The sequence below is a fragment of the Sylvia atricapilla genome, chromosome 12, assembly GCF_009819655.1.
Source record: "Sylvia atricapilla isolate bSylAtr1 chromosome 12, bSylAtr1.pri, whole genome shotgun sequence".
In the NCBI taxonomy this organism is placed as follows: Eukaryota; Metazoa; Chordata; class Aves; order Passeriformes; family Sylviidae; genus Sylvia; species Sylvia atricapilla.
The window spans coordinates 19,067,050-19,094,606 of record NC_089151.1 but is presented as its reverse complement, the minus strand read 5'-3'; the positions used below and the strand labels follow the sequence as shown (position 1 = coordinate 19,094,606).

General features: G+C 51.0%; 1 pseudogene; it reads left to right on the top strand.

Moving 5' to 3' along the window:
- The window catches only part of LOC136366348 (hydrocephalus-inducing protein homolog), a 75,999-nt pseudogene that overhangs the window by 41,754 nt on the left and 6,688 nt on the right, over positions 1-27,557 (top strand).

Genomic DNA, 27,557 nt, shown 5'->3' with positions numbered 1-27,557 from the left:
ATTTATCATGATGGTGATGTGGTTTGGTGGTTTCTTCTAGCTGAGAACCTGTCTTTGCTGCCTGTTTGTCCCCTGAACCATTCTCCATCAAACTCTGATGCATTCCCTCCCTCTTCTCCTGTCCCTGCAGGGCTCCATTGCACCTGGCGAGAAGCAAGAGCTGAGTTTCTCTTGCATGCCAGGATTACCAGGAGCCTTCAGCAGGACTTACCACCTTCAAGTGGGTGACCTGAATGTGGAAAATATCTGCCTGAAAGGAGAAGCATCCTTTCCCATGATCACTGTGAACCTGCCTTGGAACATCAAAGGTGAGCACTGGCTGTCTGCCCCCAGGAAGGACCCCTCTGGTTTTATTCTCTACTATATGCCCACAGGGCAGCAAATGCCCACTTCCAGCAAGCCTGGAGGGTTGCAGGACTCCCAGACCAACTCAAGCCATCTGGTTGCTTCATGAGTCCTGAGCAGAGGATCCCACGTGGGCTTTGTCCCAGGAACCATCCTGCAGAGCTTGCCAGCACATCTGGCAGGGTTCTGAACAATGATGGCTAGACTGAAAGGCTTGGGAAAGCTGTAAGAGAGGCTGGCAGGGCTTCTGGCAGGGTTGGATTTGTGTGACATTGCAGGGGATGAGATGCTCCTCTGTGGAGAGAAGGATGGGTGGAAGCAAACATGAGAGTTCAGAGACGAGCAGCAGCATCTACTTTCCATAGATGGCTTGAGAGATTTCTTTCTGGAAGGAACCAGTGTTGGGAGGCAGAGACTTCCCAGCTTAAACAGGATTGGCGTTTTGCTCACACTTATCTTTGCTCACACTTCTCTTTCCTTCAGAAAATGAAAATTATGAGGAGCCACTGGAACAGCACATAAAACAACAGCAACAACAAAGTCAAAGTAAAAAATCAGTTGTTGGGAAGAAGCCTCAGAGCCTGAAGGCTAAGTCCTTGAAGTCTCAGACCCTGAAAAGTGAGACCCCAACGACTCAGACCCTGAAAACTCGGGCCCCGGTGACTCCTACCCAAAAGACTGAGACCATGAAGACACTGAATCCGAAGACTCAGAACCAGAGAGCCTGCATGCTTGACTCTAGCAATGTGGTAAGAACAGCTGCAGCCCCATTTGGCACATGCCACCCTCTCCATGTCACCTGAGCCCCTCGCAGCCCACAGCAGTTTCCTGGTGTCCTGATGGCACTTGGGACCTCCCTGCCCACTCACAGCCACACTTCACCTCAGCATTGCCCCTAGGGCTGCCACTCTGGGCATGTCTCTTCTGGGGTTGCACCAGCTTCCCCAGGGAGAGATCCTGAAGGCCATGCTCAAGGGATGGAGTTGATGGTGCTTTGAAGGAGATGCAGGTCATTGCTGGGGAGTTTGTTGGTCCCAACCCAAACTCTGCCAGATTTACAGACCTTAACAGCAGCTGCCTGATTGTGCCCTGGGACTGTGCTGGCCGTGCTCATCTCCAAGAGGCACCAGCTTAGTCCCGGTTCCCTTTCAGGACAACTTTTGTCCAAGCTGCTTTGGTACTAGCTGGGGGCAGACAAATATGGGAGGTTCCTGGATTGTCTGTCTGTCTGCCCGCCCGGCCAGATCAGCTTTGCCAACAGTGGCTGGGCAGGCAAAGCTGCTGGAGTGACTTCCTGGAGATGAGGTCCTGGCTAAGAGAGCAGGAGGTGTCACGGACACTGAGCAGCCAGACAGGAGGATCCCACAGCCCCTCTCAGCAGGAGCAGGGTGGGATCCTTGCTCAGGTGCAAGCTGGGCCTTGGGACCTGCTGGACCTTTGCTAACCAGCCACTGTCTTCCCTTTTCTCAGACAGACACTCAGGTGCAAGTAAAGATGGCAGAGAAGGCTGGTTTGGAGCTGCTGCGAAAGCTCACATCCCATCGCAGGAAGAACAGGTTCCCTGACAACCAGCTGCTCCAGAGTCTTGTCAAGTGAGTAGGGAGTCCCATCCCCATCTCCAGGTGCCCCGTGGGGAGCACCTGGCAATGTCTCTTTCTCCAGAGAGCTCCTTGTGTCTGCAGAACTGGGGAATAGCTGGGGACTTTGGAAAGGGTCTGGTCCCAGTGGCTGACAGGCTACATGAGAGCAGGGGAGTGTCCTCCCTTCCCCAGCACCACACAGGTGTGGGGTTCTGTCCCTAGAGCCAAGGGGACCCGGTGCAGACCTTCAAGCCCTTCCAGACAACATAAATTCTGTCCCTGCTGACTAGCTCTGAATGAGACAACTCCCAGCTGATGTCTTGGTTCCAACTAACAGAGCACACTAGACAAACGGAGAAGGAAACTGCACACATCAGCAAACACTTTAAAATCCCAGCTCAGATGGCTTGAATCCTGATGGGGTGGCAGGGCTTATCTAGGTAACTTGGTCTGTCCCTTTGGACCATCATGCTGCAGCACAAGCACAGGAGGCTTCCATTCAGGAAGAAAATGCTCTGCAGAACAGATTATATGATCTGGTTGCAGAGCAATGAAGATTTCCCGTGCAGGCAAATCTTGCTCCTAGCCCCAAAGCAATTTCAGGCACAGGCTGTACACTAGGCTAAGCAGTTTCATTGAGGCCAGTGGAGGCCCAGTGTCCTCCCCTATACTGGCTTTTCATGGCAGAGGAGCTGCAACCAGTGTCCATTTTAAACTAATTTTATTTTCAGGTACCCTTGGTAGCTGATAAAACCTGGGGCCTGCATTCTTCCTGATTTCTCAAAGTCATTACCAGGTGGTCAGGCCTCGAGTTTCCTATGCTTGAGCTGAGTTTTTACAGCAATGAATACAGAATTATCCACTTTATTTGTATCTTTCATCCTCCTGAAGCTGAAGGCAGGCTGTGGTTTAAGGACTGTCCTTACTCCTTCTTCCAGCATTGGGCCACTTGAGTATGTCCTGGACATAGGCTCAGTCTTTAAGGGTTGCACTGAGAGACGCACTCTGGAGATCACCAACCCTGGGCAGATGTTTGTGTCCTTCCAGATGGATATGTCTGTCCTGCAGGACACAGGTAAGCAGTGCTGGAGACACTTCCTGTGGGCTTGAAGGAGGTGTCTCAGACAGATTGGCTTGAGCCACTGAACTTGGGGTTGGTTTTGAGCTGCTTCTTCTCAGTCCCCTGCTGGGGGCTTCAGAGTCTGAACTCTCCTGGCCAGCCATGCCCAGGGACCTGGCCTGCCTGTGACTGCCCTAACGCTTCAGTGCAGGGGCCAGATGGGCTCATCACCCTGGTCACCTCTCAGTATCTTCTGCCTTTGGCTCCGACCAGCATGAAGTTTCTTTGGGCACTCTGTGGCCTTGTTTTGTGAACCAGTAGGGTCTGCTGTGTCTTGGAAGTGCTTTGTGTGGAGTTCACACTGTCACAGCACCTGTATTCAGCCTTTATTGAGGAAACAGCCTGTGAGATCCTCTGGTGGATCAAAACAGGCCTTGAGGCATGGCTGTGCTTCCATCACACAGTGGCTCGCTGTGTCTAAGGGGTGTTCACAGGTGCACTCTTTTAGTTTTTGTCCAGGTCACAGCACGGCAAGGGGATTTTCACAGACCTCTCAGCCAGGACACCTATAAGGCCTTAAATGTGCTTATGACACATTTCATGTTTCTTGTGTATCTCAGCTGCTTTGTTTTCATCTGTTCAAGGTTTCAGTGTGGACCTGGAACCGATGGACCTGCCTCCCAAGCACACTTTGACATTTGAAGTGTGCTTTGAAAGTGCTTGCTGCCCAAAGGGTGACGTAGATGTGCTACTGCCCATCAAGGTACCACAGCTCTTGGGGCAGGCAGCAGGCTGGGCACTGCAGCAGGTGTCACCTGCACTCTCTGCTGAATTCTCTGTCCTTCTCCAGGTAGAAAAAGGCCCCACGTCTCACATCCGTCTCCATGCCACTGTGGTTGAACTGTCGCTCAACCTCTCAAAGAACACTCTGCAGTTCTCTGATATCCTTGTTGGACAGTGCCAGACTGAGACAGTCCGGCTCTACAACTGGTTTCATGTCCCCTGCAGTTGGTTCATTACTACTGTCCAGCCTGTAAAGGAGGTAAAGCACAGGCAACATTGAACACGTAACTTCTTGGCTGGGTTTTCTTTGAGTCTCTTGCCCTTTTTGCTCCCGTGGCTTGCCCTCCAAAGGAACCCTTCATGCAGGAACCTACCAGGACTTGCAAATTCAGTTTACACCGAGGGAGGAGGTGAGATTAGCAGGTGTCAGCCCAGGAGGCCTGTCAGGGCTGTCTGTAAATGAGGGCCTGGTGCAGAGAGTGTGCTCTGAGCTGTTCCTCAGCTGGGAGCTTTCTGCACGCCCCGTACTCAGCATGGCTCAGTTCACCCCACAGAGCATTCCCGTGAGATGTGCTTTGAAATGCCCACAGGGAGCTTGCACAGAGAGCATCAGGGCTCTGTGGCTGCCTCTCAGCCACATGGGAGGGATGTGCCCAACTCCCCTCAGCCTCCCCCTTGCCTGGCTGTATTTGCAGCTGCAACACTCAGTGCAGAGCAGCTGCACACTCACAGAGGATAATCCTGGAATGGTCAGTCCAGGCTCATCCTTCTGCAGAACTGACAGACAAAACAGCCACCAACACCTTCCTGGGCACAGCAGGACAGTCACCTGTAGTGGTGTGCTGCCAGCAGTCCCTGGGGCTCTGGCTTGCCTGCACATTCCCATGCAGTTGGGGATTCAACTTAAACGATGGAGCATTCCCAAAAGTAGGTTTTGCCTGTGACTGCTGGGTCTTGGAAACTGACAGTGTGTACCAGTATGGACACAAGTGCTTCTGTGCCTGCAGACAGTCCCAGGGATCTTTTAATTGCTCAAGAGACATAACCATCTTGTGTCTGTCTTTGACCAGAGTGTCAGGGTCCGCAAACATATGCAGGGGACCTGATGGTTCATTTTAAGGAACTCAGAGCGCAAAAGACACAGCAGGGGATGACTCAGTTTACTCAATAAAAAATGTACCTTTATTTAGTGCCACCAAAATGCACTAAATAGTGGGGAGAGAAATAAAGAATAGTAAGAAAAGACAGAGAGAGAGGGGAAGGGGATTATAGCTACCAACATGGAGGGACAAGTCCTGGAGGCCGAGATGCCTATAGATGCGATCTTCTCCAGTGGGGTGTACACAAAAGTGAGTGGGGGTCTCCAGAGTTTTTATAGGTTAGTCAAGGTGGGAACCAAAGCGAGGGGCATAGAGCCGAAGCAGGAGCCACCTGTGTTAAGGTGAAGCGAGGGGCAGAGAGCCAGAGTGGGAAGCACCCGTGTTGAGGTTGGGTGCTCAGGAACAGGCTGCACACCGTACATGTCCGTACTCTGGTATGGACAGACCAGTTTGGGCAAGTATCCTTGGCTCAGTCCACTGTGACCAGTTCCACTGTTCTTGCACTCCATTCTCATGGAGATGCAGACCAGTCCTCTGGGACTTGGCAAACGTTCCACCTCAGCCAGGCCAGGGCTCCTTTCAGAGTCTGGGGTCTCCGTCCTCAGTCATTGGAGACGGTCGTGAGGCATATCACATCCTTGGACAGGCTCTGACACCAGAGCCAGACACTAAGCAGAGAAGATTACTCTTATTTCTAGCCGGTGAGAGCTCACTTGCCTCTCTCCTGGAGCTGGCATTTGCCTGATGCAGCAGTGCCAGGACTGTGTCTGGACACTGTAACCCCAAGGGTTACATTCTCATGAGCACTGCACTCCTGCATGACTAGGTAAAAACATCTGACAGTCCATTATACATCCATCTGATATCCAAATATCCAGCTACAGTGCACACCAGAATTGATCCCAGTTATTCAGACACAGACTACTAGAGGTGCTGTAGTCCCTAGCATAAGTAAATACCTGGTTTCCATTCACCTTGGAGGGACTGGTAACACCCTGACCGTGGGGCAAGCATTGTATTTGGGGTCCTGTCACCTGGGACTTCATGGATGAATTTTCTTCACTTTTCTCTTTTCAGAGGTCTTACAAGAATGAGCTGAAGCTTAACATTTGTGAGAGCAGCAATTACTTAATGCTGCACCTCTCAGGACAAGGTCTGGAACCACAGTTGGAGTTCAGCCCCCCAGCACTAAAGATGGGATGGATGCTGGTGGACAGTGATGGAGTGGAGGCCACAGTGGTGGTGAAGAATGCATCCGACTTCCCCATTGAGTTTTACTCCCTGGATTTTGATGAACAGTACCTTGAGGAGGAGAAGGTGAGAAGGCAGGTCTGGTCCCCATGTACATGCTGCCCAAGCTTCACAGCACTCCAGCATTCCCAGGCTTGTGCCAGGGAGATGGAGGCAATCCCCAGGGCAAAGCCAATTCTGCTGACATGCCGTGGGAGGACTTCAATAATCTGTGTTGTTGGGAGGAAGGGAGGAGACAGAAAATTAGTTTGTTGAGTGTGTGTGATGAAAGGAATCTTGTGTATGGTTTCTCTTCCCTGCGCACACAGATCCTGCGGATGGCAGTGGGGTCTGAGTACCAGAAGGACTTTTTAATGCCTCCACGTGCCGTGGGTGAGACGCTGCCCCCAGAGCTGCTGCAGTACTATGAAGCACAGAAGAGGCCGAAGGCTCAACAGGCAGAGCTCAAGGCCACGGCAGAGGCTGAGGCCATGGGCAAGGCAGAACCAGGTCAGAAAAACAGTGAGGGTTTGGCAGTGTCTGTTTTGACTGTGGTCACAGCAGGGAGTCCAGCCCATACACCCTGAACTCTGTCACCTTGTTCTCCAGGGAAAACTCATGCTTTTAGCTGCTGCCTGTTCCCCAGCTTGGTGGAGGAACTCCTGGGTGAAGGACTGTGGCATCCTCTACCAACCCTGAGTGTAGCCAAAGCAAGCTCCTACCTGCCTGCCATAGACTGGGGAAATAATCAGGATATTCCCTTGTGTCCCTTAGCCACAAAGACTAGGATTGGATGAGTTCTTCAGCCAGCAGGTCCAGGTCTAATATCACTGGCTCTTTTATAGTTGCACCTTCCTAGCAACAAAAGAACAAGCTCATGTTGCTTTCACCAAGTCTCCTTGCCTGGGATCTGAGGAGATGGGGAGGATGGTGAGGATCAGAGGTAGGCAGGAGGCTGACTTTTCCCCCTGGTTTTTCACTGCAGCACATCACAGGGCTGTCCCATTCTATCCTGAGGCCATGATGAAAGCGACTGGGAATCCTATCTCTCAAGCTGTCATGCGCCACCTGGGCACTGACCAGTCTTCAGAGGGGCAGGAAGCACGGCAGGACAAAGGGATTGTTGTCATCGTCCATGGGCCACCCCTGGCAGGTATGTGAGCTGCAGCCCTGGGCTGCAGGGAGAGGGGCGAGCAGGAGAAATGCATCCTGGTGAATGCAAAGTCCTCAGCTGAACAGGAGGTGGAGATGATCCTCTTGGCTCTAGAATTCAGAGGTAACTGGTAACCACGCTCCAGCTGCCTCCCTCATGGCCTCCCCTGGAGGGACACTTGCTTTCCCACGGTCCTTTAACTTTGAAATCTTGTTTGAGATTTTTCCAGGGCCTGTCCCTGTAATGCCTCATGTGCAAGTGTCACCAAGCAGTCTTCCTCTCTCTCTCAGGAAAGACAGAGATAGCAGCGGCCCTGTGTCTCTATTACGACGCGGTTCCCTTGTCCATTGACACCGTGGTGAGAGAGGCCATTGCCAATGATGGCAGCCAGGCAGGGCTCCGTGCCCGGGAGCTTTGCACCAAGGCTGCCATAGAGCTGAAAAACAAAAACGAAGGTAATGCTGGTGAGGGGAAATGCCAGACCCAGAGCCAGTGCTTGAGAAACCCACCATGACTGTCCACTTCTGCTAACTCAGAGCAGCAGTTTTTCAGTCCTTGGGTCTCTTAGGGAGCATGGGTGAAGGCACATCTCTGACTGGTCTAAAAAACAAAAATCAATTTTAAGGGCTCAGTCAGGGGTTCTTTTATAGCCCTCTTTGCTGCCATGCTTGGCACATGTTCGTTTTTCTAAGGATGGTGAAGCACGCCTGCCTCTTTCCCAAATATTTTATATTTCCTCAAAGCTGAATCGAGCTTGCTTCTCATGGGCAGCAGGCAGAACTGCTGCCCACTTTACCAAGGAAAAAGCCTTCTGAAGTAACTCATTATGCACAAGGGGACTGACTATGAGTGTAACCTTGCAAACAAGAGGAAGGGAAGGACAGCCTCCCAGAGGAATTTCCAATGAGAGGCATGCTACAGATGAGCTCTTTTTCCTCGAGATTTACCTGTGCTCACTGTCAAGTTACACAGCTTGTGTACATTGGGCTGTTCTCCATGTGAGACTGGAGACTTTTATGAAACTTACTGGGCAGTGGGTACCCTGAGCTCTGCAGGGTGAGGCCAGACCTGGCTCAGTGCAGGGGGAAGTTTTGCATTGCTCACTTTTGAACCTGGCTGGGTTGGGAGCTGGTGGAAGGAAGAAGAGTCTGGGTCCCAGTAGGGTTTTCCCACAAGGACGATTTAGCTTCAGTGGAGACGGGTCATGGAAGTGGGGCAGGGCTGCAAGTCTCCACATGAGAATGCAGGATGGGTGCAGTGTATGGAAACAGTGGTCCTGGAGGACAAATCCTTGGCTTGATCCATAGGGGAACTCCTGTGCAAGCAGTGTCACTTGCATGCACAGTTGTTAGGAGGGACATAGTGCTGGCTTTAAAATTGAGTATGGGATGGTGTGCTTTACCATGCTGGTAAGAGAAGCAGGGAAGGAGCGGCTTCTGGGAAACGGTGGTGCCAGTGCCCAGCAGACTGGAGAAAAAGTGCCAGGTTCCTTCCAGGGTCCAAGGCTGTGCCCATTGTGGTGACAAGTGCCTACTTGCTCTTCAAAGCCCCCCTGAACCATCTGTCCCCTATGCAGCTAAAAAGCGTCAGCTTTCTCTTCTGGCCAAGAGAAGACAAACCTCTCAGGAAAGAAAGAAGAATGTCAAAGGCAGGAGCACTCCAGCACAAAAGAAGAAGGAGACACCCAGCACACCTGAGGTAAACAGGATCTGCCTGGGCTGATGCCTAGGACCTTTGCATTGTCTGTGAGATGGGCAGGGGCTGTGGAGGCTCTGTGCCAGCCAGGGCCTGGTATGTGGGTCCATAGTGCCAAGCCCAGCCGGCAGGCTGGGCACGACTTGGGCTGGGAATGTGCTCTGGCAGACAGCTCCACTGGTTCTCAGTGGTTTGCTGGCAAAGTGCAGTCCTGGCTAGTGTGGCTGCAGGCAGTGAGCGAAGTGCTGGGAGGCTGCACCAGGGCCTTGCAGGCTTGGGTCTCTGCTGGCCAGGGGATGGGCCCTCCAGGACCATCCCCCAGAGCCCCCAGCCTGCACTGCAGGGTTGTTCTAGTATCCACTAGTGAGGAACCCCAGCTCCAAGCCCAGCAGTGAGAGTTGTTCAGGCTTTCCATCATGGTGTATTTTCCTTACATGGTCTGTAACATTACAGTTACCAGTTTCCACTGCTCCTGTACCGAAGCAGCTGAACATCACCAGCAGTTGTGGGGAAGAGCTGAACTGCTTGAGCTGTGTGCTGCCCGAGGACCTGCTGGTGGAGATCCTCTGTGAGAGGCTGAAGGTGTGTGGGGTGGGGAAAAGGAGACATTCCTGCTCCAGAGAACAGGCAGTGAGGTACGACTCGGAGAGGATGAGGAGGAGGAGGTCTGTACATGCTCTTGGAGGATCCTGGCCTGTGCAGGGAACCCTGGGGAAGCTGCAGATTCCCTTAGTTGGCAGAGCTTAAGGACAGACCCAAGCTTCTCTTAGCTAATGCACTTGGAACAAGGACAGCTGGTGCCCTGTGACATCTGGGTTTACTGTCCAGCTGTGAGCCCGCTGTGTGCAATGGCTGACTTACTCTTTCCTTTATTCACAGCATGAAGACTGCTACAAAGGAGTGGTCTTCGATGGCTTGGAGAGCCTCTTTGCAAGCAGCCTGGAATCTTCTCTGCTCTGTGTACTCAAAGCTGTGAGGAATCGTCGTTATATCTTTATGGTGAATGTGCATCAGGATTATGCTTCTTGGAAAGCCAGGAAGGAAGCTGAAATACAGAGGAAGGAAGATGAAAGACGGAGGGAAGGTGAGATTTGTCTGTTCCTCTCAAATCTTCTCTCTCAAGCCCTCAAACTTATCTTTGTGTGTGTCTGGGTTTGCAGAGAGCTTGTAAGAAATGTTTTTATTAATCTTTCCACCTTTTGCCTCAGTGTAACCAGCACTTATCTCAGAGTAGCAGGAGACTGGAGGCTTTAAGACACCTTAATCTCTAACATTAAAGCTTGAGCTTTACAAGTTCAAGCTGTTGTAGCTCAGTGACAAACGACTGTCCTCAGCCTTGGTGCACTTAAGCCAGGCAAAGCACAGGAACTCACTGCCTGGCCATAGTTTGGGAGATTGTCTGTATTTTGGAGCAGGGATATGAGCTCCCTAATATCTCCTGGTATGATAGGCTGGGTTGGGAAAAGCTGTGAGTCCTTGCAGCTGACCCAGAGCACCCAGCTGTGCTTGCTGTCACTCATGGTTTCTCCTCTGGTTTGTGCTAAAGAACTGCAGCGGGAAGAAGCTCTTCAGAGGGACAGAGAACGTGCCTTGCAAATAGATGAGGAAGAATATGATGCCCTCCCTGAGGAGGAGAAAGCTGCAGTGGATAAAATAATACTGGAATTGAAACAAATGTTGAGGGAGAGGTGAGTAAGCCTTCCATGGGTTTCTGCTCAGGATAGTGTCCCTAGAGGGTTTCCCTGCTCCAAGGACTCTGAGCTCAGAGGTGTTTGATAGTAAAGGCCAGAAGCAACACAGGGATGGCACTCTTAGCTCCCTGGTTCCCAAGAGAGGAAGGACCTTCTTCTGTTGAGACAGAACATCTTCTTTATGGTGAGCCCTCCCAGCATAGATGCTGCCTGCGGGGAGTTGGGCACTGGGCTTGGCTTGGCACTGCCTGTAGAAGTGTCTTTAAGTCCATGATGTTGATTTGCACCTTCTTCATCATCTCCCTTCTTCACCAAAACAGTGGGATTGTGGTATGGACAGTTGTGGGGCACAGATAAACCCTTGGTTTGGGTCCTGTTGCTGCCACAGATGAAGTCTTTGCAATGCTGATATGCCAGGGATCCTTATGTTGGGACACCACCCATGAAAGCTCATGTCCTTTAGGCACCCCTTCAGGTGCAGCAGTAGACAAGCACAGGAGAAGCTTGAAGAAGGCAGCCCAGCTCAGGACACATAGGAAAAGTGTGGAGCTGGGAGGGGAGGCTGCTTACAGCAAGCCTGTGTATCAGCTTTCAGCCTAGGCTGAAGTTGGTTTCATGGGGAGGAGATGGACAAGGCTGCTTCAAATCGTTTCCATGGTAGAGAGCACCAGTTTGCCTTGGACACAGCTGGGTTCCAGCTGGAAATCTGGCTGACAAGAGCCTGTCTTGCAGGAGAGGAGTTCCTGCAGCCTTTGCTTTCTGAATGGTAGGATTATTCTCATTAAGGAGCAGGCTGTGCCCAGGGAGGAGGAGGCTGATTAAGTCCAGTAAGAATTGTAGGAAGGATAAGCAGATGTTAGCAATTTGTGATCTGGTTTAAACCAGGAAATCAAGAGACAAAGGGCGTTTTCAGGCATCTGGGCAGAGCTGGTGGATCAGCCTTTGGCAAGTGGGCTGGAGGTGTTTGGGTGTGCCTTAAGAGGGAGGTTGCACAGTCAAGACCTTATGATGGCAATGCTTAGGTTTGGCTGGTCCTGGAGGTCCCCTTCCACCATTCCCCTCACTTGGGATGTTCCCAGCCTCTGTGCGTTGAGGAAGATTCACGGAAATGGTCTCACAATTCTGCCTGGCCTCAGGGTCAAGGAATAAAGTACAGGGCCAACCAGGACTAGTAGGCCCAGGTTTCTGGTGGTGACTCTTAGCAATGTTTTCTGTTTTGTTTATTGAAGGGAGCAGAAGCGGTTGGCTCAAAAGCGTGAGGAGAAGGCAAAAGCCTTAGAGGAGGAAAAGAGGCGGAAGGAGGAACAAAAGCGCAAGAAGGAAGAGAAGCGGAAGAAGGAAGAGAAGTGGAAGAAAGGGAAGCAGCCTAAAAAACCAGAGAAGGGGAAAACCAAAGCCCCAGAAAAGAAGGAAACAAAAGCCTCCAAAGCTTCTCCAAAGAAGGGAGAAACCAAATCCCCAAAGAAGGAGGAATCCAAAACCCCTGCGAAGGGAGAAACCAAATCCCCAAAGAAGGGGGAACCCAAAACCCCTGCGAAGGGAGAAACCAAATCTCCAAAGAAGGGGGAACCCAAAGCCCCTGAAAAGGGAGAAACCAAATCCCCAAAGAAGGGGGAACCCAAAGCCCCTGAAAAGGGAGAAACCAAATCCCCAAAGAAGGGGGAACCCAAAGCCCCTGAAAAGGGAGAACCCAAAGCCCCAAAGAAGGGAGAAACCAAAGCCCCAGAAAAGGGGGAATCCAAAGCCCCAAAGAAGGGAGAAACCAAAGCCCCTGAGAAGGGGGAACCCAAAACCCCAGAGAAGGGGGAATCCAAATCTCCTGAGAAGGGGGAACCCAAAGCCTCAAAGAAGGAAGAAACCAAAACCTCAGAGAAGGGAGAACCAAAAGCTCCAAAGAAGGGAGAAACCAAAGCTCCTGAGAAGGGAGAAACTAAACCCTCAAAGAAGGGGGAACCCAAAACCCCTGAGAAGGGGGAAGCCAAAGCCCCAAAGAAGGGGGAACCCAAAGCCCCTGAGAAGGGAGAAACAAAACCCTCAAAGAAGGGGGAACCCAAAAGCCCTGAGAAGGGGGAAGCCAAAGCCCCAAAGAAGGGGGAACCCAAAACCCCTGAGAAGGGAGAAACAAAACCCTCAAAGAAGGGGGAACCCAAAACCCCTGAGAAGAGAGAAGCCAAAGCCCCAAAGAAGGGGGAACCAAAAACCCCTGAGAAGGGAGAAGCCAAAGCCCCAAAGAAGGGGGAACCCAAAACCCCAGAGCAGGGGGAAACAAAGGCCCCAGAGCAGGAGGAAACAGAAATCCAAGAGGACCCAGCTGAGATGGAGAAGAACTTGATTCTGAGGTTTCAGATCCACGAGTTTTCGCAGCAGAACGTCGCACAGGTTTTCTCCTACTGGGACAGAGTTCAGGGTACTGTGGAGTTACCTGTGATCGAAAAGGGAAACAAGTCACAGCCTTCAGCTGAAAACAAAGGTCAGAAGACCAGTAAGCCTCCGGAGAAGGTGGAGAAGAAGCCTGCACAAAAACGTGGAGGCCAAAGCAGTCCTCAGTCATCTCGGCTGGAGACTCAAAGCAAAGCTGCAGAAGAGGCAGTCAGAGCTGAACATCTCGGGGTGCCATGCCTGGACGTCCAGGTCACAGATCCAAAGGCCATGGTTATGGAAATTCTGAGGAGTGGGAGGCTGCCAACGGAAGACGAGGTAAAACCCTGCAAGACTCAGGTCTTGAGCTTGCCATGGTCTTGGGCCCTGGAGCATTGTGTCCTCCCAGGGGATAATGGCACAGAGCCTTGTCCAGGCCCCTGATGATGGTCCATAATGACTCTGTAACATCTGTGTGGACGGGGATGGGCAAAAAGTGGGAGTGCTCTGTGTACAAGTATCCAATCTGTTCAGAGTATCCCAGCCTGGAAATAAATATAAAGGGTTCCAGGACAGGGCAGCTCATGGTCATTGTTTTTTCAGCTGAGTCACTCAGGAGAGATTTCTCTCCTGGTCCTGCCTGTAGCTCTTGCCTCTGCTCTGGAGCCTGCTCACTCCATTGGGCATAACAAAGCACTTGTGCTTCATGTAAATCAAAAACCCCATTTCAAAGGCTCCATGCCTCTAAAGAAGGAATTGAGAAGATGAAGGTGACAGAAGTATAAACAAGATTTTCTCTTCTGTTTTAGATGCTGAGACATCTGGGACTGCATCCTGAAGGGCCTCCCCTGCCCCCTGCTGTTGTCCTCTCTGTAGTCAGCTACCCAGAGGAGCGCTTGGGCTCTGCAGAGCACGTGGAGCTCTTCACCATTGAGGCACCGGAAGGTGCTGCTGTGGAAGATAATCTGGTGGGTGCTCCGGTGGTGACACCACTGAAGGTGCCAGGGCAGAGGGAGGCTAGATGAGAGCATGGGGAACAGGTTGGATGGAGAAGGATCATTGTGGAGAGGTAGTGAAGATATGATGGGGCCTTGTGCCAGCAGGTCTCCTTTCTATCAGGGAGAGGACAAAAGAGACAGCTCTGCTGGAGACAGAGCAGTTCTGTAAGACATGTGGGAAAAGATCACTTCAGACCATCAACTTCCTTTGAGGAGATGGTCCTAAGTGAGAAGGGGAGTCCCAGGCAAAACAAACACCAATAAGGAAGACCAAGTCCATGGGCAGGTGGACTTAGTTATTCTCTCTTCCATTGGTTAACAAACTCCCATTTTGCTTTCGAGGATGAGGATGTCTCAGGGCTCACCTCTCCCTCCCTTTTCTCTCTCCCCTTAGGCCAAGGCCCCAGATGTGAAGGGAAGTTCTGCTGAGGGCCAGCCAAAGACGGGTAAAGCGGCCAGCAGAGGCAACTATCCAAAGGAGAACCAGACCTCCACACAGAGAACAGAATGTCCCCAGAATACTTTCACAACCAGACCCAAAAGTACACTGAAAAATGCCTCAATCCCCACAGAATTCCTCAGGTGAGCTGCATGTGAGGAGGTGATGCCTCTGCTTCTTGGTCCTCTTGCCAAACAAGGTCCATGGTCCCCAGCTCCACAGCGACCCTGTGCCAGTGCCTCCATGGGATGGCGAGTGCACCCTCCTTGTTTCGTTTGCTCCTTAGCAATGTCTGAAGCCTCCTCTTTAATTGCCAGGCTGAAACGGTACCGGTGGATAGTGCCTGCCCACGGTGAGGTGGAACTGAAGGTCCACTTCTCCACCCAAAAGCCAGGGAAGTTTGAGCAGACACTGAGGTTTGAGCTCGTGGGCACAAAGCGCCAGTACGAGCTGCCCTGCAGTGCCACCGGCCTGTTCCCCAGCATCAGCCAGGACCCACGGTAAGGCTGGCCCCTGGCAGCCTCCCACACTGCTGCCCCTGAACTCACAGCAGGGCTGCTCCCTAGGGCTTCTGGCCTGGGCAGATCGTGCTGCCTGAGGCTGTCCAGCTTCCTGTGCTGGGAGCTGGGAAGGCAGCTGGTACCTCAGCCACCAGGAGAGGTTATGGCTTTCTGACTGCACTTCCTGCTTGGAGCATCTCATAGCTCCTCCTTCCCCACTTTCTCTGCCCAGGCTGGTGTTTCCACAGTGGAGGGAGACCATGGAAGCAGATGAAATCATCTTCAAGGAATATGTTGAGAGCACAGAGCAATTCCACTTTGGACCACTGCTGTGTGGGAAATCAAGAGAGTGGTATGTGCCCCCTGCTGGGCCTTGTACTTTTCTGGACATGCTTGGAGAGACGTGCTGTCCTGGTGGCACAATCCAGGGCAGTCCCGGGCAGAGTCCTGGGAGACACATGGGTTTGCAGGACCACAGATGTGTGAACTTGAGCAGATAAGAGGCAAGTGAGCCTTGGAGCTGCTCTGCTACCCAGTGGGTGCCTTGGTGGCTGCCTTGGTGGCCAGAGCCACATGCTGCTGCCAGTCCAAAGGTGACTTGGGGTCAACTTTTGTCCCTCTCTATATCATTCGGAAATGAACTTTCTGGTGGTTTTTGAAGTGCTTTGAGCTCTGCAGGTAGCCTGATGGAGCAATTATTCTGTAGACGGTTTTGCAAACCTTTGCAAACCTTTCATTAATCTGTAATTAATAATAAGATTTTATGATTGACCTGCCAATGAGTGCCAGGGGAAATGTACAGCAGGAATTGCATCTTCCTGTAATGACATTGCGTTCTCACTGCTGGATGAAGTCCACTTAAACACGTTGTCATTGAAGCTATTGCATATTTCCACTTTTACTGTCACTTTTTAAAAAATAATATTTAACATTAAATTCTTGTCTCCATGGGAGCTCTGGAGGGTTAGGTCTACTTTGACAAGCCAAGGAAATGAAATCGAGATAGTTTAAAATATAGACAATCTTTAGCCAGGTTGATGGATGGTCTGGGATTTCTGTTTGCCTCTTTAACCCTTTCACTCCAAAGTCATTTCCACACCTGAGAAAAGAGGAATTTGTTACCTTTGGCATTCCTCTTGGGAATTGATGCTTAATATTTCTTTTTCAGACTTTGAGCTAACCCATGAAATCCAAAGCAGTTGCATGACTTTTATGAAAGAGATTAGCTAAACTCTTTTTCCAAAAGCTTTTATTTATGCTCTGCAGGGAAGGCACCCCAAGAAAGAAGGGGAAGGAACCCATGTGCCTGGTCTACTGTGATTTTTCTAGGCACCTTTGAATTTACGTTGTATTAAAAACTCTTGAAGTGGCCTGAGCATCATTTGGCCGCTGGGGTGGAGGGACCAAGTATAGGGGAAGGCACCAAAATAAGGCAAGGATGAGCACATGCTCATGCCCCTGACTGGGATCCATTTCCCTCACTTCTTTGTTAGAGCAGGGTCTCCCAGCACTGTTTCCTCAGGTGCACACAGTGCTTTCCTCCATGTGTGGCACAGGCAGCAGTCTCATCTGCAGCCTTTTCCCCTTTTGTGGACAGGTACAAGGCCCAGAACTGTCCCAAAAACTCAGAGAATATAACCATCCTCAACAACTCCCCCATGGATGCAGAGGTCCATTTCTTCTTTGAGAATGATAAGGAAGCAGAGACGTTCCTTTTGGACCCTCCCAGCATGACACTGAAACCAGAGGAGAAGCAGGTAGGAGAAGGGCAGGTAGAGCAGGCACCATAGAAGTGCCCAGCGGCGGCTCCTCCTGCTCACACACAGTGCTCTTTCTATTTCTTTCTGTGGGGCTGGGTCCAGGAGCTGACCATTTGGGCATACCCCACTTCCCCTGGCTTCCTGGAAGACAGACTCATCTGTTGCATTGAGAAGAACCCAGACCCAGTGGTCTTCAGCCTGTGCTGCCATGGGGTGCACGTGAAGCTGGAGGTCAGCCCCCGGGAGCTGACCTTTGACAAGATGCGTCTGCACAGGTCAGTCATCCCACAAAGCACTCCAAGACTTGTGACAATGAGAAAACGTTTGACTCTGGTTTCCAGGGCATGGAGCTGCTCCAAGGGCCATGGATGGAGCTGCATTCAGTGGTGAGGCTGGTATGACCATCCAGCAGCTGATGCCAGGTGCCTTTCTGTCTCTGCAGGACTGGCAGCAGGACCTTGGTCCTGAAAAATGGCACCCTACTGCCCATGGCCTGGCACCTCAATGGACTGGATGGCCTTGTTGAGGACTTCTCCTTGTCACAAGATAAGGGCACTGTTTATCCCCACTCAGAGTTTGAAGTGACACTGAATTTCAAGGCCAGACAGATTGGCAGCATTCAGAAGACCCTGCGACTAGAGGTGAGAGGGACTGTGCCCAGCCTGGCAGAGCAGCCATGTGCTCTTAGGGACAGAGTCAGGAAGAGCTGCACCTGATAGACACAAGGGTGCTGTGACCCCAAATGCTGCCTCTCCACAGCGTTTGCCAGAATGTGCAGTTTATCCACATCCCCCCATATAACCATCCTGAGCCTGTACCACAACCACCTTGTCCCTGTGAATGGTTGAAGGTTGTTGTTTGGTTGTACAGACTGCGGCGTGATCTCTACATTCCTCCTGGACTTTGTCTGACCCGTTTGCATAGTGCAACAAACTCTCCCCCTGGGATTTTGTTCTCCATGGTTTAGGGGCTGCATTTCAGAGAGGATGCTAGGGGACGAGAGAGGATTGTCAGTGCCACCTGCTCTGAGACACCTCGCACTTCTTGTGGTTGTTCTTGCATCCTTGTGCCTCTCAAGGATGCTTTAGCAGCAGCATTCACTGCTGTAGCAATGCAGAGGTGGGCTGATAGGGTTTTTTACTGCAGCAGAATCCCACTGGGGCAGCCCATGAGATGAACAGGTTAGCAAAGCCTGGGAGTCCCCCAGCACTTGTGAAGCCAGGGGAAGCAGCCAGCAGAGACAAGGACTTAGAGGCTATCTACCAAAAGAATGATCTGAACAGTGTTTGTTTCTTGCTGCCTCAGGTTTCAGATACAAAAAACATCCTGGGGATTGTTCAGATTGAAAACATTAAAATCTTTGCAGAGGTCTATGATGTTTCTCTGAGCATCGACATGCCTGAAGGTCAGTGGATGCCTCCCAAACAAAGCAGTCCAGGTGCACTGCATTTCCTTGGGGGGTGGGCAACCAAAGCTCTTGGGATGGGATGGGATGGCATGCAAGGATGGCATGGATACACGAAGCACATACCCTGCAAGTGGTGTGGAATAAAGCATTGTCAGGACACTGACAGCCTTAAGTCTCTCCCCTCTTCAAAGCTGAACTTTGAAGTGTGCAGCTTCACATGCAGATTGGATTTGGGAGCTTCAAAACAACAGTGACATGAACAGGCAGTTGGCAACTCTCGCAGGCTCAGCACAGCATATAAAGTAATTTCCTTAGCTACTAATCCTGCAGATATTTTGAGTAAGAAGAGAAAGGGCAGACAAATAGCTGGAAAACACTTTCAAGAACAGAAACTTGCTGGAAAGGGTTTTGTGTCAAGACCTCCATGTAGCTTGTGACCTGGTGTGTTCTGCAGCTCATAAATACCATTTTTGACCTGGTTCTGCGGGTTTTCTGCAGGTCCAGATGGAAGCTTGGAATTTGGAACCATTAATGTCCTGGAAAATGTGAAGAAAGTCCTGAGTATAAAGAACAAAGGGGTGTACAACATTGAGTACAGGTGAGTCCAGCTGCCTGGTAGTGAGCATTTCTTCAGGTTCCCAGGCCTGCATTCTCCCTCTGTCAATGGCTAGTACCTGTTTTCATGCTGGCTACCTCATGGTAAATACAAAACCTGGACTCTCTAATCTGAACTATTTTGCTAGAGAATCCAGCCACAAACCAGTAGTTCTTCACAGCTCAGCACAAACCCAAAGGAGAGTCCAGAAAATTTCAGCCACTAAAATTATAAGATTCATTGCCTTTCTTTGATGGTCACTTCCCTTCTCTTTCTGAGACTCTGTAAAGAAGTGAATGAAAAATTTTGGTGTCAAGGTTTCTTCCAGTAACCTTGTGATTGTCGGCACTTTCTGTCAAGATCCAGGATTCCCTGAGCAGAGCTGGACTCTCCCTTTTCTCTGTTTTTTTCTGGTCCTATGCAAAGTCCTGGCTGTGCTGATGGTGCCTGTGCTATTAACTGCAGAGATCTCCATTCCTTCCCTTTCTCCCCAGTTTCACGCTGAAGGGTGCAGGTCCCAGGATACGAAACTTGGCATCTCACTTCACCGTTGAGCCTCAGTCGGGCATGCTGACTGCCTCCCAGCCTGCTGTGAATATTGAGATGCTCTTCCACCCCACAAGTGAAATCTTCCTCAAGAACAAACCCATCCTGTACTGCCAGGTGAGCTGCTGGGCCAGGCTGTGTTATCACACGGTGTTTTGGGAGTGTAAACAGGATAGGTGTCTAATGGAAGGAGGGTTTTAACTGGAGAATCCTCTCTCCTACATACACAAACAAAGTCTTTCAGAACCATTTGGGAGGCTTCCTAAGTGGAGCTGAGTATCTGACTCTGGAGGGGCTGCTTAAAGAGAGAGGGGTAAACTGATGGAGGCCTGGGGTGGAGGCTGGGGACTGGGGTAGAGGCTGGCCTCTTTGCTTTGTTTACCACCCCTTCCTGTGGACACAGGTGATAGATGGCAGCTCAGGGAAAGGAGGCCAGACTGTTGCCGACATCCCAGTGAGGGTGTCGGCGAGAGCCGTGTACAGCAAGTACAGCATTGAGCCTGCCTCGCCCATCGACTTCGGTGCCATGCTCAAGGGCACCAAGAAGACCCAGACTGTCGTGCTGGAGAACAAAGGCATGCTCAACTTCAAATTCTGCATCCACCAAGCACCCGAGGATGCATCTGCATTGGAAAGCCAAAGGTATGAGAAGCCCTGCAGCACCCTTCCTGTCTGAGGAGGAACCACCCCACGGCTGGGATGTGGCAGGCAGCCAGGAGACCTGGGCTGTTGTTCATTTGCATCTCTGGCTTGGGAAGAGGGAGCAAAAAAATGCCTCAGTATCCCCACGTGTAGTACAAAGCTGGTGACAGAGCTGCTCTGTCCAGCAATGGGTGCTGCACTCTGGGAGCCATCGGGAGCAGGAAGGCTTTCCTCTGTGAGGAGGAAGGCCAGCTTTGGCCTCAGAGAAAGGCAGGGGATCTCAGCGTGACAGATACCTCTGCTTTCTCCTCTCAGTTCAAAGCAAGGAGAATCTGCTCCATCAGCTGCAAAGAGCTCAACAGGAAGGAAATCAAGCTCCTTGACACAGGTGGGTGACTCCTGCTCCCCAGCAATGCTGCTGCAGGGGATGTGTGAGAAGATGCTGCTGTTCCCAGGCTGGGGGCTCATCGCTATAGAGTGGGACATGGTCTGCAGGATGGAGCCCAGCATCTGCTCAGTCCCACTGACAGTCCTGCACTCTGGCTCTGACCTGGAGTTATGGGATCAACGGGAGGAGCAGGTCCTGTGTTTGGTAGCTGCTAGCCAGCAGAGGTCTGTGAACACCACAGAAGCAAAAACATGCCTTAGTGAAGTCCCAGTCCACAGAGCTCAGACAACATTGCTTTTTCTTCTTCCAAGTCACCTACCTTTCTCCTGTCATTTCTCACAGCTATTTCTGCTCTCCTGTGTTACCTCTGGAGGCTGAAAGATCACAGCTACCACCTTCATTCTTTACACTCTAACTGCTTTTTCTCTGCCACTTGGGACAGGCTTGCAGCTTCTCTTGGCTTGTTGGTCTCAGCCTGGGGCTGCCTTTGGGCCCTGGAGTCATCCTTCCCTGCCCTGGGGCTGGGCTGTTTGGGCCCAGCTGGAGGCCAAGGCAGGACATACTCTTTGCTGGGGTGCTCAAGGCACAGCCAGTAGCCATCAGCCTCTCCTGGAACTTTTTCCGCAGGGTCCCCTCAATCTTGGCATGTTCACGGTGTCCCCTTGCTCCGGCTCCATCGGTCCTTGGGGCCAGCAGAAGATCACAGTGGAATGCCTGGCAGGGGAAGAGGGGATATGTGAGGAGCAGCTCTACATTGACATCACGGGCAGAGACCCCAGGGACAATCCCCGGGGCATTCCCTTTACCCTGACTGCCGAGTCCTGCGTCCTAGGTACGTACTGCCCACAGGTCAGACCTGCTGCTGATCACCACCTAAACTTGCTGCTTGGATAGAGAGGCAGGCTAGCCCTGGTGTCCCACCTTAAAATCCTCAAAGGTTCCAGCCCTCTTCAAGTCCACCAGTGGACTCATCCCTCCCAGGCGGAGAGGGCTGCATGGAAGGATAAAAGGAAAGCAATGCTCTCTAAGACTGAGCTCCATCCTCAAAGCCAGCTCCCCCCACCCAAGGCTGGGTTTAGCAGTCACCTGGGCAGAAAGGGTGACTGAGAGGAAAAGCCTCCTGAAAGGCCAGCAGGGTCCAGATAAATTCATCAGGGAGGCTTCTCCTCCATGCTCATTCCTCTGGTCTATCCACAGGACTCATGGAGGATGTCATGTCAGTCTTTGAGGAGTATCCAATCTGCAGCAGCACTGACCTCCGCCGCAAGCTGAAGTCAGTGAAAGGCGTGGGCTTGTTCATCAGAGATGAGAACAAATTCATCTTCAACAAGATTCTGGTTCAGCAAAAGGCTGAAGCTCATTTTAGTATCTACAATGCAAGCAGCCTGCCATGTGATGTGGTCCTCTCCATCCAACCCCTGCCTGGAAAGGTGAGAACAGGAGGCCAAGGTGATGGTGTCCCTGTAAAGGCCATGTGAGATCCTGTTTTGTTCTCAGATGCATTGCTTCCTGGGGCCCAGACTAGTCTAGCTCAGTGCAGGCCAAACTGCAGGGGAGACAGCAGAGCCAGGGAAGAGTTGTGTTGAATTTTGCATGTCTCAGGCAAGATTTTGGCTCACACCTCTGGGTCTTTGGTGGGAAAAGTGAATCCTTCTGAACCTCTCTTGGAAGCACACTCAGAGAGAGGCTGTTACGAACTGACATGCCAGGGCTCAAAGCAGAGCATTTCTTCAGATTCCCTGGCTTTTCCTTCTCTTTGAAGGCCAGTTCCAGGTTATTTGCAGGATTTTCCATGCAATGCCCACCTCCCATATATGCTGGGGCAGCTGTCAGTCCTCAAAACACACAGTGCCTTAGCACAAGGTCAGCATTCCCTGGGAGGGAGGGAGGGAGGGAGGGAGCCTGCTCAGCAAAGCAGGAAGGAGGACACACTGCCTGGGACTGTTCTCAGTAATGCATTTATGAATAAAACTGTATTGTGTTGAAAGGTGTTTTCTCCTAACACTGCTCTCTGGGTTCCCCCAAGGAAAAAAGCCCTATCAACAACATTTTCAAGTTGTATCCAGTCAAGATGTCCGTTCCTGGCTCATCCTATGCTGTTGCTGTGGTGACGTTCACCCCACCAGATGAGCAGACCTACGACTGCACTTTCAAGGCTTCCCTTGTCGTCCCAAAAGGGTAACTGACTGTGAAATTTGGGGGAGGCCTGCACTGATAGCTGCCTCTCCACTGGGCAGGCACAGACCTCTAGTGAGCTCTAATGCTTTCAGTAGTCATAGGCAGAGTACTTGGCATGAGATGATCCGGGAGGCAGTAGCTGTTAGATAAAGCAGAAAAATGAGACTGATGGTTTAGCCTTTATGAGGAATTATGAAGACAGGGAAATATTAGGTAGCCAGCTGAAAGTGACTGAGATGTGCTGCAGCTGAGCTGGGGATTTCCAGGGAAAAAGGCTTAGATGAAGCAATTCCTGTCCCAGCAAGTCAGCAGTCACAATTTCCTTGGTGTTTCTGTAAAATTAAGTGATCCTCTGATCACTGTGATTCCCTAATATTCATTAAGCTATTTTATGTGAGTGATTTGAGCTGGTATGAAAGAGGAGCCCAGTTTCCCTGCCCTGGGACCTGTGTACTGTGGTTTTGACCTGCCCTTCCTCAACCCTTTAGTGGCTAAATTGGAACAAGAGAAGTCTAATTGCTAATATGCAATTGCTTTCTTACTCTCCTTGGAAATTATCTTTTCTGATGGTGACGATGATTTATTTTTGCCTGCTTGCTTTTGTACTGCCTTCATGCTTGTTGCATGTGTCTCATCCCACTGCCGCCAGGGGATTTGCCATGTCTCCTCTGGTGCCTCATTATTCATCTCCTGGACTGCATGATTCAATTAAGTGAAATTATTTTTAACTGTTATTGTGGAGGGCTCTGGCTCTTTGGAACGGATTCCTCTTGTGGATGGCCCTGGGTGTATTGGGAAGAGCCTGGTGGGGGGCTGTGTTGTGTGTTTCAGGAGCATCAGGCAGGGAAAACACTGTGGGTGGCCCTTGCTGCTTTGCTTGCCCAGTGACAAATGGGTTAGTGACAGCTGAAATTGTTTCTGTGCCTCTCCTGCAGCTCTATGAAAATTAAACCCCAAATCCTGACCTTCACCATCAGCGGGAGGGGGCATGAGCCACAGGTGACAGTTGTGTGCCCACGTGCTCGCAGCAAGACGGGAAATTCCTTGCTGCTCTTCAAGAGGCTCCAGGTGGGGGAGTCAGAGATGCTCCCCCTGGTCGTCCGTAACAAGGGCATAATACCTGTCAAGGTGAGGACCTGCTCAAGGAATGCTCTAGTTTGGGAACAAGTGCTTTTGGCACAGGGGAAGGGTCCCATAAAAACGTGGCAGACCTGGGAAGAGGTGTCAGAAATTCTTTTTAAGCAAGTGACTGACATCTGTTCTCCAAGAAGGGAGTTCCTGGAAATTGTCTGTCAAGTCTTTCTTCTTTAAGTTGAACACAAGAAAGGTGGTGGAGTATTTTCCCCCATTGTTGCTCAGGTCATATTTTTTCTCATGGACATGGCGTGATTTCCCAGCTCCATTAGATTGTTTTTGATTCTAGTTTACGTAAACTTAGTTGTGGTTTAATTACATTCTGTCCTGTTTGGTTCTGTGTCAGTTCCATCCAAATGCCTCTGAACGCCCTTTTTTCCCCGGCCGGTTTGACTTAACTTGTGTGCTAAGTGCTGTTTGTAGTGGGAGAGGTGCTGGGTTCCCGTGCGGGACCAGCGGCACTGCGGTGTCAGTCCCTGTATTCCCCTACTGTACTCACACCAGTATCATTGTGCTCTGTGCTCCCTTTTCTCAGTTTATGTTACACCTGGAGGATGAGCACAGAGCGTTCTTCCTGAAAGGCAGAGACTCCACACTCGAGAGATTCTACACTGAAGATGTGGAAGAGGACTCTGCTGAAAATGGTAAATTCATTAACCATGAAGTGTGATCATGCACAGAGGGAAAACGAGTGCCCTGTTCTTGGCTTCTCTGAGCACCAGCCGGATGTTAGACACAGTTTCTTTCCTTGGGCTCTCTGTCCCCCAGGCTTTTCTTGGGGACTCCCTCCTAGCAAGTTGTAAGAAGTTCTTTTGCTCTTCTAGACATGGTGGGTTGAGTTGTGAGGGACTGTCACTACCTCAGTGGACCCTCTGAGGTATTTGCTGCTTGACAGAAGGCACCTCAAGGTGCAGCCCTTGAGCACACAGCCAGCCAGCAGAAGCCAAAAGCACTCTTTGGCTCAGCTTTCCATATGGCTGGAGCTGGCTGGAAGCAGATGAAATGAGGGCTGGGCATCAACCTGAGGTTAAGCTGCTTAAGTGGTGATGTGTCTGGAGGTGGCAGCCTTGTGAACACAGGCGTCTGCAACCACTGGGGGTAGAACCTGTGCTTAGGAGACAGCTGGTTTCAACCTCTCATTCCTCATACAGCCTATGGAAATATTTCCTCTGTACAGCTGTATCACTTAGCTCTGATTTCCATTGCTGTGCAGAGAGCAAGACTCCAAAGCCTTTCCTGTATCTGCGTCCTGGGGAATCGACAGAGTTTGATGTAATTTTCAAACCCACCCTGGCTCAACGACTGGAAGGGAGGATTCGTGCGTTAGTGGGGGACAAATACTCTAACAAGACCCTAATAGAGCTGTTGGGTGAAGGCCATGAGGATGAATTCACCCTCGATGGACTGGAGGAAGATACACGGGAGAGGAATGCTAAGAGCATTCTGAAGAAAGATGTCATTGATGGTAAGAGAGGAGAGGCCGACAAGGTGGAGCAAGGGAGAGGAAAATGTCTGATCATGTGTGTCTTCTCTCTAGCCAGGCCTGGGCTGTCACCCACTGGACTTGGTGGCCTGTGGGCGTGGCAGCCATGCCTGCAGAGCAGTGTGTGCTGTGCTTCATGTGGCTGGCTTAGGGGTGTGTCAGGGTGTTCCCCTGAAAGTGGTGGGATGGGGAACTGCCTGGGGAACTCCCTCGCAGAGGGAGAAAGGCTTGGAGCAAGAAAGCATTGAACATACAGGTGTCTGTGCACGTGAGGGGGGGTGGATGGAGCTCCCTGCATGCTGAGATCCCTTGTTCTCCTCCTTAACAGCTATCAGAGTGAATCACATCCAGTTTGGGGACTGTTCTGTTCGGGAGCCCCACAACAGGACCTTCACCATCACCAACCACACCTGTACAAAGGTCATGCGCTTTGAGTGGGAGGCAAAATCCCCATTCTGGTTCTCTCCCAAGGTGAGTGTGGACTGCTCTGCCTTTCCCCATTGCTCAAGCCCTGCCCTGGTGTTCCCAGGAGCTGGCAGGCAGTCCTCACATACCAGTGACAGCCCATTCCAGTGCCACGTGGGAGATGCAGTCCCTGGCTTGGCTGGGCCAAGGCTGCCAGTCTTGCAGAAAAGGCTTCATGTTATGGGAGGTGACACCTTCTGTTCATACTTTTGTCTATCAAACTTCACATAAATCCACACTGAGGTGCAGATTCCTGGCACAACTGCTCACCACATCAGTCCCTTTTGCTGTCAGTCCTGCCCTTGGCAGTGCTTCCAGTTTGGTTTTGACTCCCTGATTCTCCCTAGGTGGGACATCTCCATCCTGGCTGTGCCAAGACCATCACAGTCACCTTGAAATCAAATGTCCCAGCCACCTTCAGGAAGCATGTTGTGAAATGTAAGGTGACCGAGATCAACTTTGAGCTGTCAGGAGGGGAAGTTCAGGACTGGGACGACCAAATGTGCATTGTCACACTGAAGGATACCACCAGGAAAGACCCAGAAGCCAGCTGGCCTGTAAAACAGAAGGTGAGAAGCAAAATGGCAAAAAAAGACAATGCAGCTTTTACAAGAACAACCACGGTAACCCCCATCACTGCTGGCTGAGCAGCTCCTGCGTCCTCTGGACATTGGACAGCCGTGAGGTTCAGCAGCAGTGCATTCTAGGGGAGAGGTGGATGCACAGTGACCAGATACACTCACACAAGAGGGGGAAGCCTTTTGACAACACAAACTATCAGTCTGTGCCACAAGCACAAGTGTTGCAGCCCGTGTTGAATGGGAGACAATGTTTTAGGACTTTATCCCATTTTATGATGTTTGAAATCTCTTCATCTGATTTGGTGCCTTTTCACCAACAAGGAGTTAAGTCTGCTGCACTGTGTCTCTTCTTTTGAAGTGGAGGGAAATACACTTCTCCTGCATATGCTGGTGAACTCCAAGTTTTGACTGCATGGATTCCAGAGTTTTTAGTTGTGATCTCTGTATTGTATGGGATATCTCATCATAGAGTAGCCCAGGTACTGTATGACAATATGGAGGAGTCTGGAGAAGGATCATCTCCAGAGACACTTGCTTTTATTGTCATTATTACCAAACACACTCATCTTGGGTGAAAGTTCTTTCTGAGTTTCTGGACAATTTTAAGGCCTCCAAACCATCCTCTTTTCTATCAGAGCATCTGCAGTTGGAGACTTTCCTAGTGAGGTCTTTCACATCCCAAAATGCCCATCGCCAGCTCCCAGCAGTGTGGCTGTTTCTCCACACATGACATCTGGAGAGCACTTTCTCCTAAGATAAGAAGAAAAAGGTGCTTTCCAGAACTCTTCAGTCTTTGGGTTCTCCCTCCACAGGGCTCCAGCAGGGGGAACTTAACCCTAATTTTGAGATCTGCTGGATTTATAGGGGACCAGGAAAAAAGCCAGTCCCTCTACAAGGTTGACATACAGGGACTGGGACGCAGCTGTAGTCTCCATGGGTACATTAACAGCTGTGGTAGTGACTGCTTTGATCAGTGGGTAGAAACAACTACTGTAGCAGAACAGTTCCAATTTTCTGATCTTTTCAGGGAGCTAAAAGTGAATAGTCCTTTCTAGTCCCTCTATGAGGCTGGTGTTGGAGGCCAAAAGATTCCCATCTCAGCCTGACTTTCTGGGCTCTGCTCATTGATTCTTCCCTCTGTTGGCAGGTGGTCGAGACAGTCCCAGAACCAGCTCACACTGTGGTGAAGGAGAGCAGCCAGGAAGCCGAGCTGTACCTCAGTGCCATTGTTGCCTACAGCAAGTTCAAATTGAACACAATTGTGGTTCAGTTCAAGGATACCTTGCCCTTCCAGACAAGGAAAGCCACGTGAGTGCTGGAGGCCAGGCAGGGCCCTGCCAGTGGGAGCTGCCTTTGCCCAGGGCTGACCCAGTGCCTGCTTCCCAGAACTCTACCCCAGCCAAAACCAGCACAAACCCATTTACATGAACAGAAAGCCAAGCAGG